The sequence below is a fragment of the Equus przewalskii genome, chromosome 27, assembly GCF_037783145.1.
Source record: "Equus przewalskii isolate Varuska chromosome 27, EquPr2, whole genome shotgun sequence".
Classification (NCBI taxonomy): domain Eukaryota; kingdom Metazoa; phylum Chordata; class Mammalia; order Perissodactyla; family Equidae; genus Equus; species Equus przewalskii.
The window spans coordinates 35,484,541-35,497,452 of NC_091857.1; the positions used below are offsets into that span (position 1 = coordinate 35,484,541).

Consider the following 12,912-nt stretch of genomic DNA (forward strand, 5'->3'; position numbering starts at 1 on the left):
CTTCTCTGCACAGCTTTTCATTCCTCTTCATGCTAAAGCATCCTGACTTGTGTTTCTGAACAGTCCTAATGACGCTCCACTCTTTGCCTCTAATAACCCACGAGCCTCTTCAGTGTGAGCAGTAGGGGGTGAAACGCTTGATGTTGCTTCCTCTTCCACTGAAATAAGCCAGATTCCGTTTCTTCTGAGAAATAATTGAAGTCTTATGAAATGCACATAAAGCAAAAATACCTAATGCACTGAAAAGTTTTGCAAAACAGTTTGGTCCCTAGGAGATGCCATATAAAGTGAGAGATTTTGTGTAAGAAAATGTTGCAAAGAAGCATGATTTGGCTTTTGGAGACATGGACATCTTCTCATTGGTTCATTCCAAACTTTCCTTTGTAAAGGGGCACAAGCGTAGGGTGACTAATGGCAACTGGCTTTTTGGTGGTAGACATGATGCCGTCTATACAGAAGTTGAAATATAGTGATGTACACCTGAAATTTATATAATATTATAAACCAGTGTGACCTCAATTAAAAATAACTTTCCTTTGGGCTTATATGTGGCAAATACTGGGCATCCACAGATGCTACAGTGATGAAAGATACAGAAAAGGACCCTTGCTCTGTCCTGGCGTTATCAACCAGTGGGAAAGGTGGGCAGAAGTCCAAGGTTGGCACAAAGAAATAATGAAACACAGTCCTGTTAATGAAACTGATAAAATACCAGACAGTGGGTTCCGCGAGTAGTAAATGAAGGAACGGCTCTGCTGAGGACTTGGCGTGAGGGGTGAGTAGGGTTTGCTGAGCAGAAGTGGGGTGAGGGTGGAAGGTGGAGGAGGCCCCGGGAAAGGCGCGCAGCATGGGACATTTGCACAGGAGGGAACGCATGGGTCTGTTCAAGGAGTGGAAAGAGAACAAGTGTGGCCTGAAGGTAGAGGCCAAGGGAGATCAGCTGGAACAGATGCGGCAGGACGTGAGCTGATTTATGGGGGCCTGGTGGATCCGTGGATCGTCATCTTAAAGATCGGCTGAACTTGTTAGTCAAGAAATGAAATTTCATGCCTCAACGAGTCAAGATGCACATTGCGTGCAGCACAGTCCAACCTGAATTGCTGGCTATCGTTTTCATTGCCTCTTGTTTAAGAGGCATTTCATATGATTTGGAATCTGGGCAGGCCATAGTTTACAGAAAGATGACATTTCCTTGTTTTAATTATCTTTCTTCTTTCTCCACCCGTACATGTGGTTTGCATGCTGACTTCCTGTCACTTTCGAATTCTTTATTGAGATGTCACTCAAGCAGCCTATATTCTCTGGCTCTAGATTCGTTTGGGCGTAGGCATCTGGAATAAGCAGGAAGTGTTCTCTGGGAGATATCTCTTTATTTGTTTTCAAGGTGTTTTGTATGGGGGTAAGAATACTATCCTTCCTTAATGTCACCAGACCCAGGCAATCCAAGAGCTTTTCCAAATTTTTCTAAAGTGGTTGATTGCACAGAATAATCAGCAACCTCATTAATGACATTCTACTTTTTTGCTGTTATTAATTTGTTTAGTTTTTGGTCAGAAGAAAGGCCCCAACTCTTAGCTTACTGAAGTAATCAAAAGCTTTTTTTTTTTGAGGAAGATTGGCCCTGAGCTAACATCCACAGCCAAGCCTCCTCTTTTTGCAGAGGAAGGGTGGCACTGAGCTAACATCTGTGCCCATCTTCCTCTACTTTGTATGTGGGATGCCTGCCTCAACATGGCTTGAGAAGCAGTGCCTAGGTCCGTGCCTGGCATCTGAACCAGCGAACCCCAGGCTGCTGAAGAGGAGAGCTCGAACTTAACTGCTAAGTTACCGGGCTGGCCCCTCAAAGCTTATTTATTTATTTATTTTTGGGGGAAGATTAGCCCTGAGCTAACATCTGCTGCCAATCTTCCTCTTTTTCTTTTTTTTTTGCTGAGAAAGACTGGCCCTGAGCTAGCATCCATGCCCATCTTCCTCTACTTTATGTGTGGGAACCCTGCCACAGCATGGTTTGACAGATGGTGCGTAGGTCTGCACCCAGGGTCCAAACTGGTGAACCCCGGGCCACCAAAGTGGAATGTGTGAACTTAACCACTGCACCACTGGGCCAGCCCCCTCAAAAGCTTATTTTTAAAAAATCCCATGGTAGATTGGCCTTCCTAAATCTATGGACACCATTCTTTTTGTTCCTTTTGACATCGTGGATAAAACTGTTCAGTAAAATCGTTCGGTGTTATTTGGGCTGTTCAGAAAAGAATGCTCTGGAGGTTTAAAAGAATGAGGTTTCAAAAACCTTGAGTTGTGCTCTTGTGTTTTTTAAGGTTTTGGAGCTGCAAGTAAAAACACTTTTTTTCTTTAAATAGAGAAAGCTTCAGCAGGGGGTAGATTACAGAGCGAGGGAATGGACCGGAATGAGTCCAGAGCCCCCGTGGCAGGCTGACGTCTCAGAGTCTGAGGCACGAGGCTGGGTGGGGTTCCCTTCTGCCCGTTCCCAAGGGAATAAGAGTCTAGAAGGTCCAGAAATGGAGCTTACCAGCAGGAAGCCCAGCTGACAGCCTGGAAAAGAGCAATGCTTTCCTCTGGAGAGAAAGTTCATGTAATTGAGGGAGATCTGAGGAGGCCCTGGGACTGCTCCCTGTGACCGGCACCAGGTACTCAGTAAAGGACTGCAGTATGTCCCCCCAGACTCATGCGTGTGTGATGGAGTTAGGAGGTGGGGCCTTTGGGAGTGATTAGGGTTAGATGAGGTCATGAGGGTGGGGCCCCCATGATCGGATTAGTGCCCTTGTAAGCAGAGACCCCAGAACACAAGAGCCCTTGTGCAAGTCCCCCTTGACCCCCCCACCTCTGCCATGTGAGGACACAGTGAGAGGTGGCTGCTGCGAGCCAGGAAGAGGGCTCTCACCAGCACCCGACTGGCTGGCAGCCTGATCTCCAGCTTCCAGCCCCCGGAACTGTGAGAAAATAAAGGGTTTAAGCGCCCCCGTCTGTGCTCTTTGGTTTTGGCAGCCCCAGCTGCCTGAAATGTCGGTTCCTAAGTTGCCTTCCTAAAGCTCTAAATTCGTCGATTCTGAGAACAGTGATCGTTGGTATGAATTCCCGGGCGCTCTCTCCTTCGTCGCTTGGTTCCATTGGCGCTGCCATCTTCAACGTAAGCAGAGTCTTCTCTGCTGTGTCATGGATGGGAGAGGGAGGCCCCGTGGGACCCTGGATCATCAGTCTCGAAGACCTAGAGGAGGCCTGTGGACCCCTGACGTCCTCAGAAGAAGCCAGGCTCCTCACATGCTCTTCAAGGCCACGCTGAACCCGCCCTGCCTGCTCTCCAACCTCAACTCCAGGCTTTCCCTTTGCACCCTGCCCTGTTCCTGGAACCTACCGGGCCCTTCCGGATCCCCTGCCTCTGCCGGGGGGCCTCCCAAGGGCAGCTCTGAACGGCCCCCAGGCGGGACCTCCATTCTCTCCTCTGCCCTGTGTCAGAGAAGAGCCGGAGCTGGACAGCAGACTGAGCGGCTAAACCAGATTTCATTCTGGAACTCTTGCAGTCGGGAAAATGAGAGCTCAGAGCCAGGCTCACGTCGGAATACAGCCCGGACAAGCAGGGGTTTGTAGTCAAGGGCAGGGCGGGGTTGGGGGATGGGAAGTTACTGAGAGGAAACATCAGGGGTGGAGGGTGGGATTCAGGCTAAACTGACTCGATGGGAATCTTGCTGAAGGCAGGCCAGGTGGTCAGATACCTAGCCTCAGGGTGAGGAAGTTGGTCAGATTGAGGGTGGGGGATTCTGGCTAAACCCACTAGGCAGGGTTCTTGCTAAAATTGGGCAATGCACAGATGGATACGGGAGTCCAAAGGTTGAAGCCCAGCTGAGAAGGGCATTCAGGGGAGCCTGACTGAAGTTGGGTCAGGAAGAGTCTACGTCAGGCTCACCTCACGTCACTGCATCGCTCCATGGTTATTGCTCTGCTGGTCCCGTGGGTTGTGAGCCCCTCAAAGGTTTGTCTTCTTTCTCATTGAACCCCAATCACCTGGACCCCTCGCTGCCACCGAGGAGACACACAGAAGAGGTTTTCCGAGGCAGCAGAAGGGCCTGGGATGAGGGCACGAACTGTCCTCCCTTGTGACAGCTGTGGGCTTCCAACAGGATGTGTTCCTGTCTTAGCTGGTCAGCCTCCAAAGAAGGGCGCAAGATGCCCTTGAGGCCGTGCCAGCGGCGGCACGTCACTAACACAACTTCCCACAGCCACCGGCGGCATGAAAGGTGAATGGTGAATGAGATTTTGGTTCACAGTTCTTGCTTGAGCTGATGAGGTGATGTCAAAGGTAGAGAGGATGTCAAAGGCAAAGGAACCATTCCTTACTGGTTTGGGACACTTGAATTCCCTTCTCACCAAAGGGTTCTCTGAACACCTCTGAGTGCCAACCCCAGCCACTGTGGTCAAGGGCAGCTGGTGTGAATGGCCACAGCCAAAGGATGTCTCTTGTGGGGGACTCTGTTGACCTGCCACAGGGAGCCAGAGTAGATGGGAAAACATTTTTTAAATGGGGGAGTGGTTGAAATAGAGTTGATGGTTTATTTTGAGTAGGAAAAATTTTAAAAATCGTCAGCCACTGTCACCATTTTTTCCATAAAATTAAACAATATATTTTACCCAAAAAAGTGGTAAAAAACATGCAGCTGTCAAATGTCCCATTTCACCTGACCCTAGCTCAGCCTTCGCCCAGCCAGAAGGTGAGACTAGAAAGAAGTGACAGTAAGAACAACAAAAAACCTTAGAGTGGCTGGAAATGTGGGGTGGTCTCACCCAGTGCCTCGGATATCCGTTATGCCACTCTCCCTCCCCTTGAATCGGCGCCATTGTTAGTTTTGAAGTGTGCCCATTCCTCAGCTCAGGTATGTGTGCCTGCCCACCACTGGCTGTGGAAGTCCCTGAGTGCCAGAGCAGGGCTGGTAACCTGGCCCTAATGACCTCATCATAACCTGATAAAGCTCCTCTCTCCAAATGGGGTCGTGTAGTCTGAGGTACGGGGGGTTATGACTCCACCGTATGAATTTAGGGGGACACCATTCAGCCCATGACAGGCACTGATCACCACAGTCTGGAGCCTGAGACTTCATTTTCACATCACATTACAGTAGATGTAGACATTTCCAAATACGGGCGAAGCTCTTGCTGCCTTCAAAATGAAGGTGGTTATTAGACCTGGAGCTAGAAATCGTTATTAGATGTAATAATGAAGAAGTGCACGTATTACTTTGGCACACTTCAAAAAATGTTTTGATGCATTTATTTCAACATCGTTGCCTTCCTTTGTAATCCTGTATGTTTGGTTTTATGAACTGTGTTAGAAGGATCCATGATAGAAAAACATTTGTGGGGGGGTTGGGGCTCCTTCACTGGCTTTGGGAAGAACTTCCTTCCGGGCGAACTGTAGGAGGCCCACTTCTGTTCCTCTCGCTGGCTCTCTCAGGGAAGGTCACTATGCTCCAAGGGGCAGGCGCCCTGCAGACTGTGTTCTCTCCCGGTGCCCTCGGGCCTCGTCAAGCGTGGCCTGGGGTGTGAGCAGCCAGCCAGGAGTGAGATTCTCCCGGTCCCCTGTAGACACTCCTCCCACTCTGCTTTTGGTTCAGGTCATCCCATGGACAGTGCACACCTGCTTGTCTGTAACCAGGAGCGTGTGGGCAGCATACCTCCAGCCAGGTGGAACTTGAAGGGGGGAACTGGGTTGATATTAGTAGGTGCCATCCGTGCCACTGAAGGCACACTTTGATTAGAAGTTGTGACCGAAATGATCACTGCCACGCAGGCCATGCTTTCCGGCCTCCCTGTGAGCGGGCGTTCTCTCCCTAGTCGGAGACAAGGAGACAGGACTGGAGCATCCAAGTGCCAGGTGCCAAGTAGTATCACGCTGTGCCTGAGCTGGATGTCGGCGAGATTGTCTGTTTCCAAATGCCTCCGTCTTTCCATCCCAGCAGGCTGCCTGAACTGAACAAACGGGGGCTTTTAAAATCTGCTCTGCAGCATCTTAACTCGTAATGGAAAATGCAGTAGGGACTGATTTGACAATTAATGAAATATTGTAGAATCGTGATAGAAACTTCACCCTTGGGTCAGGGAGCCTGCCTTCCGTATCTGGCTGGTGATCTGTGAAAGCAGCCATCAGTGCTTTCGGGTTTACAGAAGAGGCAAGCCCAGACCTTATTTCCTGGGCTGTAGTAGTCTTATTTTTAATTTTCTGTATATTACAATGTTTGATCTGTTAGAAGACTTTCTGGCTGGAGAGAGACTGCCGCTCCCAGGGCTAACCAATTATCAGAGAAAGCCAAAGGACATGCAGACTGACCAGCCCAGAGTCACACCGTCTCTCTGGCTCTCCCACCTCGGAATACAATATTTCTCTGCCTTCATCATCCCAGGGCCGGGTGCCAGGCGGCGAGGGGCCACCCCTGTCTCCCAGAGCCCGCCGCAGTATCTCACAGTAGCCCCTCCTAAGCTGTTCACCCTGCCCTGTCTCGCCTTTTCCACAAAAATACTCAGTAAAGGCCGTGGCCTGGACCTGTCTCCTGCTCCTGCTTCTGCTTCCTGACCCAACCTAGTGTCCTTCCTGTGGTCCTGCGTGGAAAACTATTGTTTCTAAGAAAACTATAAATAGCATTCAACTTTTCTTTCAGTGACATTGACCTGTCGGGGTCATCACCAAGTCCCCTTTGTGAAGTAAGACCTGGACACAGAGTGGGTCTCTTCTGTGATACGCTGGCCATTGAAATGCCCCGTGGAAAAAAAATCAGATTTGTGGTCAAATAAATTTGGGCTGTTCTATAGAAGATATCGTCTTTTCAGAGATTTATTTATTATTAATTTTTTTGGTGAGGGAGATTTGCACTGAGCTAAGATCAGTGCCTATCTTCCTCTATTTCGGATGTGGGACGCTGCCGCAGCATGGCTTGATGAGTGCCCAGGATCTGAACCTGCGAACCTCAGGCTGCAGAAGTGGAGCCCGTGAACTTAACCTCTACCTCTCCCGGGCTGGCCCCCAGAGATTTATTTTTAATTAAAATCATTTAAAAAATATTAATGTGGTATAACTTACATAGGCAAAGTGCACAAATCTTAGCTGTGAGACTCCATCAATCTTTACAGGTGTCTCTGCCCATGTGACCACCACCCTGATCAAGAATAGAATATATCCAGCTCTTCGGAAGGGACCTTGTGCCCACTTCCAGTCAGTAATCCCACCACAAAGGTAACTGCCATTCTGACTCCTGTCGTCATTGGTAGGTTTTACCTGGTTTTGAACTTCATATAAATGGAATCCTTTAGTACGTACTCTTTCATGTCTGGCTCTTTTCACTCATTGTAATGTCTGTCGGATGAATACATAGTGGGTGTGTCAAAAATTCGTATTTAAAAAAAATTTTTTTTTTGAGGAAGATTAGCCCTGAGCTAACATCTACTTCCAATCCTCCTCTTTTTGCTGAGGAAGACTGGCCCTGAGCTAACATCCATGCCCATCTTCCTCTAATTTATATGTGGGAGGCTGCCACAGCACGGCTTGTCAAGTGGTGCCATGTCCGCACCCGGGATCTGAACCAGTGAACCCTGGGCTGCTGAATCGGAATGTGTGAAATTAACCACCGCACCACCAGGCCGGCCCCAAAAGTTTGTATTTTCTAATGGCTGTTTAGCATTTCATTGATCATTGTGCTGTTGATGGAAATTTCTTATTTACATTTGTGCCATTTATATCAATTTATTGCCTCTTGGCTCCAAATTCACTCTTTTTGACTGGACCCCATGAAACTGGCTCTGGACCCGCAGTGATTCTCTGTTCTCCGTGAGCCATGCTGTCCTCATCAAGGAGGTCTGGATCTCAGCCCTGAGTTGGGGGCTTTTCCCCAAGGTTTCCTCCTTAGCCCTGGGGGCTGTGGCTGCTCCTTATATCTGCTAGGATTCTTTATATTAAACTTTCTCTTTTTGAATTACTAGGTAATTTCGTTCTCCTGATTGGACCCATAGACCCTGAGACCATAGTTTTTGGTTATTATGAGCAACATACTCTGAACATTCTTGGCCATCATTCTTGGTGGACATAAGTAATCATTTCTGTTGAGTATGTGCCCAGTCGTTCTAATGGGTTGCAGTGGTATTCTATTGTGGTTTTATTTGCATTTCCCTAATGACTAATGATGTTGTCCTTTCTTGGATTTTTGGTATTTGGGTATTTCTTTTGCAAAATAACTTGTTCACAATTCATTTTTTAAAAAATTGTGAGTTTTTTTTTGCCATTTCCTTGCTGATTCACAGAAGTTATTGATATATTGTGGATAATAGTCTGTTTGCCAGTTATATGTTTGGCACATATGTTCTCCCAGTCTGTGGCTTGCTTTTGAACTGTCCTGATGGTATCTTTTCAAGTTCCATTCATCATCCTTTTCTTTTATGGAGTGCTTTTTGTGTCCTGTATAAAAATAATTGCCTGGGGGCCAGCCTGGTGGCGCAGCAGTTAAGTTCGCACTTTCTGCTTCTCTGCAGCCCGGGGTTCGCCAGTTCGCATCCCGGGTGCGGACATGGCACCGCTTGGCAAAGAGCCATGCTGTGGTAGGTGTCCCACATATAAAGTAGAGGACGATGGGCATGGATGTTAGCTCAGGGCTGGTCTTCCTCAGCAAAAAGAGGTGGATTGGTGGTGGTTAGCTCAGGGCTAATCTTCCTCAAAAAAAAATTGCCTAGTGCAAGATCAGAAAGCTTTTCTTCCAGAAGCTTTATTGCTATACCTTTTACCTTTGGATATGCAATGCATCTGGATTTGATTTTTATGTATGGTGTGAGGTTGGGGTCAGGTACTTCTTTCTCCCCATGTGGATATCAAATTGACCCAGCACTCTTGATTGAAAGGCCACTCTTTCTCCGCTAAATTCTCATGATGCATTCATCATCTACCATACGTGTGGGTCTATTTCTGGGCTCTCTATTCTGCTCCATTGATTTATTTGTCTGTTGTTGTGCCAGTTTTCTTACACAGTTAAAATGCACATCAGCTTATTCCTCTGGGAAAGGAAACTGGTGAACTTTGTTAAAAGATTGGATAGACCCCCTCAGCTTTTGTATAAGATATCTGTTTGCCCGGGCCACCATCCAGCTTGGGGGAGTCATCTGGGTGCAAACTGAATTGCATGACGTGGTTATTGTGTGCCTCATGCCCCCACACCCAGTGTTTTCTCCTGTTGAGAAACCTGTGATGGGGTGTATTCTTGAGGATCTTACTCCTGCTGTCTTCCTCAGGTGGCCTTTACTCCTCTTCCTGAATGCTTCCAGAAGAATCCGTTTGCTCCCTCCATGACTAAATTGCTCTTGAGGGATCAGTGACAGGCTGTTCATAAGATGCAGGGGCTCTCCACATGCAGTAGTCAGTATTCTCCAGACTAACAGAACCAACGGGAGATGAGAAAGATATAGGTAGAAGAGGCTTGCTATAAGGAATTGGGCCACATGGTTATGGAGGCTGAGAACCCCCGTGATCTGTAGTCAGCGAGCTGGAGACCCAGGAAAGCCTGTGGTGTAGTTCTAGTCTAAAGACTGACACACTTGAGACCTAGGAAGAGCCGAGGTTTCAGTTCAAGTCTGAAAGGAGGAAAAAAACCCCTGATGCCCCAGTTCAAGCAGTCAGGCAGGAGGAGTTCCCCCTTCCTTGGGGAGAGGGTGGGCTTTTTGGTTCTATTCAGGACTTCAACTGACTGGATGAGGCCCACCCACATTAGGGAGGCACATATGCTTTAATTAGTCTACTGATTCAGATTTTTACCTCATTCAAAACACCCTTACAGACATACCCAGAATAACGTTCCACCAGATACCTGGGCACCTTGTGGCCCAGTCGTGTCGACACATACAATTAGCCATCAGACTCCAAGAGCTGCGCTGCTCCCTCTGCTTCTGATGCTGATGCTCGGTCCTCCTCCAGTGGGCGGGGTGCTGGACACCAGGTAGGAGCTCAGAGTTGCTGGTCCAGCATGGGTCTGGGGCAGTTGGGGGATCCTCCCTCCACACGGCAGTTCTTTGATTCCTTGGGGACACCTGGGGTCACCCAGCTCCTGCTCACTCTTGGGGACGCTCTCCCCTCTACTGGAGCCCAAGAGTAGAGCCAGGTTTCACGGTGCTTGAAGCTTCTACAGTTTTGGTTGAGAACAGAAAGAAAACAGTGGAGGTGAGTAGTCCTGTAGCAGAGTGTCATTAGTCTCATGGAATAGCCTCCTCATAAAACGTCTTTCCTTGAGAAGGCCCAGGCCTAACCTCCAGACCCTGGGCCAGGTGGTGTTGGCATGGGGTGGACTTCGGGGAGGCGTGGCTCATCTCTGGCTCCAGGCCACATGTGACCCAGGAATTCACTCCCCATCACCCTCGTCCACTCCCCTCCTGCTCTCCTCCTCTCCCCTAGGGGAAGGGATATTTTCAGCTCTACAACTAGTCCACTTAAAAATCAGGATAGGCATGCTGGTCTGGGGTCTTTGGCCCCACTGGTTTGTGATGTGGTGCCCACTGGTGTTTTCAAAGGTGCCTAGAGTAGAATCATGTGGGACATGTAAAAATGCATATTCCTGGGCTCCAGACCCGCTTTATCAGGATCTTTGTAGGACTGACCCTTTGAACCTGCATGTTTACCCGGGTCCCGGGTGACTGTTGCAGGCCCTGAGTTTGAGAATCTCTGAGCTGTTCAGGGTGGAGATTCCCAATGTCATCTGTTCTGCATTCCCTGGGATGGGCCGGGAGATGGCGAGAGTTTTCCCAGATATGTGACCACAGCTCTGGAGTAAGTATCCTGAAGGTGGCTGCCAGGTCTCTGGACTGCTTGCCCACTTCCTGAGTCCCACCTGTCCCATCACACCTGCCCTGCAGGGACAAGCTCAAATACGGCATCCTCCACATGGCCCCTCCAGCTGGCTTGGGCCCCGGGGGACATGATGGGTTATGTGCTTCGGCCAGTAGGGCCCTGCCACTTGCTCTGCCTCCTGGGTGCCATTTGGAGTCCAGCAAGAGACCAATGCAGGAGTGAGCTGAGCGAGCATCCCTGGGGCTGGAGATCCGTGCAAAGGATCCTGAGAAAAAGCACACTAGGGGAATGAGAACTGAAGGTTTACCATTGAGGCAACCCCCGAAGAAGAGCAAACTTACCTGAGAAAGGAAGCAAAGTAGAGAAATGTCATCTTTCTCTTGCATTTGGGTTTTACGTCTCTCTCTAAAATGCATTGTGGGAGAACGCGGTTTGGTCCCCCTCACCCTTCTTCCACCAGAATACACAATACATCCTAACTGTGCAAATAAATAACCTCACAAAGAGAGAAAGAAGGGAATAGAATTCTCAGCATCCTGCATGCCAGTTCAGACACGTTCTCACTGTCTGTTCGCCTCCTGAGGTGACTTCTCTGAAGTTGGCAGGAACTCCAGCTGGACAGGGGCTCCACGGGGGCCGAGAAGAACAGGAGCTGGACTAAGTTGGTCTCCAGAAAGTTAGCTAGTTCTGGAAATCTCCATCATTGTTCCCTTTCTCTCTCTCTCTCTCTCCTTTTTTTCTTTTTGATGAGGAAGATTGGCCCTGAGCTACCATCTGTGCCAATCTGCCTCTACTTTGTATGCGGGATGCTGCTACAGTGTGACGATGAGCGGTGCTGTAGGTCTGCACCTGGGATCCGAACCTGCAAGCCCCGCCACCAAAGCGGAGTGTGCGAACTTAACCACTTCGCCACCGGGCCAGCCTCATTGTTCCCTTTCTTTTATAGTGAATATATTTGGAACAGAATTTTAACACAATGAAATTCCGAGGTCCTCTTTTGCCATCAAGACAACCAACCCTTTCTTCATGTCACTCAGTCAGTTTCTTTTCTTGCTGGCTCCTCTGTCCTCTCACCCAGGATGACATTTTGAAGACACAGACACTGAGCTGAGAATTGATGGAGTTCTTCTCTGTGTTAACGTCTTTAAGCATCAGCCACAGATTCTGTTATGTAGAGATGGTAAATTATTTGCATGAGAAATTGGACTAAAACTGACTTCTGAGTGACCATGTCTGCTTAAAAAGCTCTCCGTGGGGTTCTAACCCCTTGGAAAGACCTGAAAAGACTCTCAGATATTTGCATGCTGTTATTGTTGTCAACAGGTGAACCATGTGGTGGAATTGGTTTGTCTCGATCGTACCCATTTTACAGATGACAAAAGTGAGGCTGGGGGTGGGGCTCAGATGCTTCCCCAAGGTCACGTGGGTAGGTGACTGCAGAAGCAGCACCCCAGAAAACACTCGGGCACAAATGATGAAGAGCTGCCGGTCAGGCTTGGTGACTTGAATGACACTTTTCTTTTTGTTGTTTCCTTATAGTGATTCTTGACGAAGGGAACCATCACTTTTGGTAAACAAACCAAACCCAGAATGTGAAAGTGTTGAATGTCATATGCTGACAGCTCTTAGGAACAAACGTCCTCTTGGAATCTACCCTGTGGCTTAGCTTTCAAACCAGAGGTTCCTCTTACCAAGGAAAAAGTGAGTTATTTGCTTTCTTAATGTAATTACATTAGGATGGATGCTCCTGGATTCATTGAGGATGACAGAGATGGATGGGACAAAAGATGGAAGGATCAATTGGGAGGTTTACAAAAGAAACAAAAAAAACCAAAAATAACCATCACTGCCAGCGGAATGGAATTCCGAGGGGGTTGTGCAGATCAGACTACGGGTCCTGCTTTTTATTTGAGTAGTAAAATGGTGCTTGATTCGATCAGAGAATGCAAATGCTCCATAGATTTAGACCTAGAACATGCGGTTTCCAGTGTTGCAGGTTCTTGAGCTGGAGTTAATTATGGAGTCAGAGAAGGGTGGAGCTGGAAGGACCTAGTGAGAGATGTGGTCCCATATCTTTCTAAATGAGGAAT

The 12,912-nt window shown here is 48.3% G+C and overlaps 1 protein-coding gene across 1 annotated transcript in view; it reads left to right on the top strand.

Annotated features, from left to right (window-relative positions):
- B3GALT5 (beta-1,3-galactosyltransferase 5) overlaps window positions 1-12,912 on the top strand; it is a 43,995-nt gene that overhangs the window by 20,353 nt on the left and 10,730 nt on the right. The window contains exon 3 of the mRNA XM_070597544.1: window positions 12,362-12,523. The gene's annotated coding sequence lies outside the window, so the exon portion shown is untranslated. The remainder of the gene's footprint in view (window positions 1-12,361; window positions 12,524-12,912) is intronic.